The sequence below is a fragment of the Culex quinquefasciatus genome, chromosome 2 (assembly GCF_015732765.1).
Source record: "Culex quinquefasciatus strain JHB chromosome 2, VPISU_Cqui_1.0_pri_paternal, whole genome shotgun sequence".
In the NCBI taxonomy this organism is placed as follows: Eukaryota; Metazoa; Arthropoda; class Insecta; order Diptera; family Culicidae; genus Culex; species Culex quinquefasciatus.
Genome location: NC_051862.1, coordinates 50,641,053 through 50,646,298, shown reverse-complemented (window position 1 = coordinate 50,646,298; position 5,246 = coordinate 50,641,053). Strand labels below are relative to the sequence as shown.

Below are 5,246 nucleotides of genomic sequence, written 5' to 3'. Positions count from 1 at the left end.
GGTCAATTTTCTTGGCTTTTAAGGTAAGAAAACGCATTTAAAGCACATTGCAATTATTGCATCATAATAAAAATGATTTTTTACATATTAAAGATCATATTGAAAATTGAAAAATGTGACATTTTGGTGTAGCTTCGCTAAGAATCGGTCAGTATAGTTTTTTTTTATTTTATTTTTTTGAAAAGGTATAAATTTGGCTAAAAACATTGAAGTTTGGACCTCTAATTGCTTAGATATACACAGAAAAAAAATCATGGTAATATTACATCTGGGAAGGGGTACATCTTTTATGTCAGAAAAAAGGTGTAATTTTACCTCTGGAAATGTGTAATTTTACCACTTTTCTGGTGTAATGTCACTTTTTCAGTCTAAATTGAGGTAAAATTACATCATAAAAGAGGTAATATTCAACCTTCCAAAATTAAAGCTTCCAAATTTACATTATTTTTTTCTGTGTAGTTGATAAAAAAGGTAACAGGAAATTGTATGTGTTCTTAGACTCACCCCAACAGCCCCCCCCCCCCTCATCTTTTAGTTCCAAAATCTTAGCATCTAATGGTTCAATTTTAAATGTTGTGATCTCTTTTCTAAAAAACGTTACTTAATCCACCCTTAGGTGGTTGGCGCCTTCCTCACATTTAAAGGGTGCTATCCAAAATGCAAAAAGTGCGTAAATAACACTTAAGTGCTTATAACTTTTGATAGGGTTGTCAGATCTTCAATTTTTTGGACACGTTGGAAAGGTCTTTTGAATACCTATCCAACGATAGGTCGCATGAGAGATCCGGACAGCATTTTCATCAAAATATCTGAGATCCGGCCTCGAAAAAGTGCTTGAATAACACTTAAGTGCTTATAATTTTTGATAGGGTTGTCAGATCTTCAATGTTTTGGACGCATTGGAAAGCTCTTTTGAATACCTATCCAACGATAGGTTGCATGAGAGATCCGGACTGCATTTTCATCAAAATATCTGAGATCCGGCCTCGAAAAAGTGCTTAAATAACACTTAAGTGTTTATAACTTTTGATAGGATGGTCAGATCTTCAATGTCTTGGACGCGTTGGAAAGGTCTTTTTAATACCTTTCTGAAAATGTATAACATGACAGGTTTTCTTACAAAAACCACCCTTTTTACAATCTCCCGGACTTTTGCTAAAATCGTTTTTTAGCATAACTTTTGAAGTACTAAACTAAACTGCATAAATTTTAATAGCGACTTATTGGACCTCAAGACGGATAGAATGACGCCAAAACGGACAAAATCGGTTCAGCCAATGTCGAGATAATCGAGTGACAATTTTTTGATCAACATCCCACCACACACACAGACATTTGCTCAGAATTTGATTCTGAGTCGATAGGTATACATGAAGGTGGGTCTAGGAGGTCTAATTGAGAAGTTCATTTTTCGAGTGATTTTATAGCCTTTCCTTAGTAACGTGAGGAAGGCAAAAATATGTTGCTAATTTTTAAATAAAGATTTACATTGAAAAGGGGTCAAAATTCTTAAAACATTTTTGAGTGTTGTTAACCGATTTTTGATTGATTTTAAAATTTAGTTGTTTCCGTTACGAATAAGTCAAAAAGCTTCATAAACAAGCATTATTGAGGATGTTTTTTTATAGACATATAATCATTCAAAGCTAGTTTAAAACATTTCTGTACATAATTTTTATCTTGAGTGCATATCCCTGGGCTTTGTCATAATGAGTATCATAGGTTTGATGCTTATTTGGCAAATAGTATGATTTGATCCGATGTGGAATTAAAATCGAAGTTTTCAGTATATTGCTGAAGCTTCCATTTTTACACATGGACACCAGTTCATGCTACGAGAACCCACTTTGACGCAGTCTCAGGGCTTAATCGATGACCGGTAAGCTGTCATCGAGACAAGGAGGTTCTCCGTTAGTGGAAATATCACATTTGAACAATGAACCGCTACATATGTGATTTTTCCCTATCTTAATGTAGGTGTCAGGTTAGGATGCAGGTTTTTAAAAATGTAGTTTTTGTAGAATTAAGGATTTTAACTATAAATATCAACTTTTTATACTTTGCATTTAGTTATTTAGGGTCAAAATTACACGCAAAAATATTCCGGTGAACATCGAATGCGCATTCGGCTTTGACCATCCGATGTTCATACCTGTGAACATCGAACGTTCAAATTTCGTAAAAATTACCAACACAATTAAAACTTATTTCAATGTATGTGTGAACCTCCCTATCGAGCTGCTCTCTTCTTCTTCAACTTTGTTCCAATAGCGGGGATTCTTCCTTCATCGCGTTTGACAGTTGGAGTTTTTTTTTGCTAGCGCAAAGTTTTGTTTTGCCGGCAACCAGAACCAGTTAGTGACGATGCGGTTGGCAACCTGAACCTGGCGGACGCCGAGCAGTGTGGCTTATGCAGCCGCAGCCGGTCCAGCCGGAAAGGCTGGCCAGCTGATGGCGTTCGACCCAAACCAGTCAGCTGCAGGTGCGTTACTTGCTTAAAAAAAATAGCCGCTGTAAGGATAATTTCTCTCGAATTATTTCTCCTCTTACCAGGCCACCACGACCGCATCCGGAGCGACGGTCCTTCACCACTCGCCCGGCGCAGCTGGCCAAGTAACGTGTTCAACGTGGAAGCAGCAGCTCCAAACGGGAGGTCTGCCGGCGTTGATTCCAGTTAACGCGTCCGGAATGCCCACGAAGATAGCCAAAAAGAGTGATAAGTCACGTAAGGAGAAGAACCGGCTGGCCGGAGTACGAAAGGCGCCGGCAGGTCAACAAAGTGCAGCCGCAGCGGCCGCCGTTCCCGGAAGATACCAGTGTGAGGCTAGTCCCGTTCCGGTACCCATTCAATACCCGGCTGGAAACTTCGTCCAGGAGCGTCAAATTGACGTGGACTCGGAGACCGATTCTGTGCTGTGCCTGTGCCGGTGGTTACGAAGAACTGGTCGAGTTGCTCATCAGTCGCGGTACCAACATCGAACACAAGGACAAGAAGGTTGATCTTGGCCGCAACCGCAGGTCACGAGAAGGTCGTCGAAACGCTGCTTCAACATGGGGCGAAAATGGAGGCCCAGTCCGAACGCACCAAGGACACTCCACTCTCGCTGGTCTGTTCCGGAGGACGGTATGAAGTGGTGGAGTTGCTGCTGAACATGAACGCCAACCGTGAAAACCGTACCGTGCCCGACTACACGCCACTCAGTTTGGCCGCCAGCGAAGGTTACGTGAAAATTATCTAGCTTTTTTTTTTTCAAGATTATTATCTAGCTTCTGCTGAGTCATGGCGCTGAAATCAACTCTCAAACGGGCTGCAAGCGAAACAAACCGAAATACCGCCCTCACGTTGGCCTGCTTCCAAGGTCGTCACGAGGTGGTCTCGTTGCTGCTGGATCGCAAAGCCAACGTTGAACATCGGGACTAAACCGGGCTCACTCCGATGATGGAGGCCGCCTCCGGTGGTTACATTGAAGTGGGTCGCGTCCTGTTGGACAAGAAGGGAGCTTACGTGAATGTGGCACCGGTTCACTCCTCACGAGACACAGCCCTCACGATAGCCGCTCACAAGGGTCATCTGAAGTTTGTCGAGTTGCTGCTGTCCTGCAGTGCGGCCGTTGAGGTCAACAACAAAAAGGGCAAATCTACACTTTGGCTCGCTGCCAACGGAGGCCACCTGGCGGTTGTTGAGGTTCTGTGCAACGCAGGAGAAGACATCGATCCCCAGGACAAATCGCAAAGGCAGCGTTCCGTACGGGCCACACCAAGGTCGTCAAGTGGATGGTGAACCACGTTACCCAGTTCCCGTCGGATCAGGAAATGACCCGCTACATCATCATCATCAAGGAGTTGCTGGAAAAGTGTCACGATTGCGTCAAGGTCATTCGTGCTGCCAAGGGTCAGCAAGCTACGAATGCCAACATTAACGCGTCGATCCTCTTCAAAGAACTCGACCTCGAATGAAGCCGTGAAGAAAGTCGCAAATCGACCGCGGCCAAACGACGCGAACGGAAGAAGCGCAGAAAGGCTGAATAGCGCGAACAACAGTGCAAACTAGTCAAAGACGAAGCCAAAACGGCGCATTAGCGATGACGACAAGGATGCGGACGACGACTCGGACGAAGAAATTGTCAACGATCCACTGCTACAGACTCACGGAGGCGGCAACTCAACCACCCCCGCAACAAACAATCGCATTCATCCGAGAGAACCTCCACCAACAGCTTCAATCGGCGTCCAGCAGCAGCAGGACAGAGGAAGGTGGAGACTCTGGCATCGACGTCAACAGTCAAGGCTCGTGCTCGAGCTCGGACGCAAGTCCGCCAGCAGCCTGATCGAACAGCGAAAGAGCAACAAAAAGCGCAAACAACAACTCCAGCAAGCTCACCAACAACAACAACAATCGCACGTCAACTCGGCCCACGGCCAAGCAACTCCAGCAGCAGCAGTACGCGTAGGTAGGTACGAAAATTGTTCATCTTATGAACACAAATCTCACTCACAACTTTCACTCTTTCCACAGCGTGCATTTCTCGTTTGTGCACACCGCCCCGACCTAAACCAAACTACAAAACCTGCTCAAGAAGCGACCTCGCCGTCTCCGCCATCAGCAAGAGCCACCCATTTCCGCTCCGTACATCAAGAAGTGGAATTGGAATCTTGGAGCACGTGAAGTGGACCTGGCCGTGGGTTAACACTAGCGAAACTTCAAGCGCACATTAAGCAGCACCGGACTGGTTTGGGTCGGCAAAAACAAAGCTGCAGCCATGGCACGAAAATTGCCAAAGGTAGGTAGGAATATCCCCTGAATATGAACAAAGTTCTACAACCTTTCTTATCTTCACACAGAACTTAAGCAAGTCACTTCGAACATGCAGACCCACAAGAACCTGACTGCGCTCCGGACCGGCCCCGGACAATTATAAGAATCGGTGTTGAAATTCTAAATCGAATGGCGTGGCAGCAGAGTGAAATAGACTGGCGTCGATAACAGAGCGGAAGTTTTGCGTGCCAATGCGTGGTTCTTCCGACAGGATCGAGGTTGATCTGGTGCTGGACCAAACGGAAGCTCGCATGAAAACCACCGGTACCGCACTGTCGACTGTTCCGTCAGGAAAATTTTGATGCGCTGGAATCGAACGGCCAAAGACCCCAAGGCAGAAAAAACTGGTTGAGCATTTTTTCCTGATTTTGTTGATTTCAACTCTGCTACTAGAAAAGTGGTTTGCCGATGACTGGATTAACAAAGATTG

General features: G+C 44.8%; 1 pseudogene; it reads left to right on the top strand.

The window, feature by feature from the left end:
• The first annotated feature begins 2,663 nt into the window (after nucleotides 1–2,663).
• Nucleotides 2,664–4,094, top strand: LOC6033903 (annotated as a pseudogene).
• Nucleotides 4,095–5,246: the final 1,152 nt, after the last annotated feature.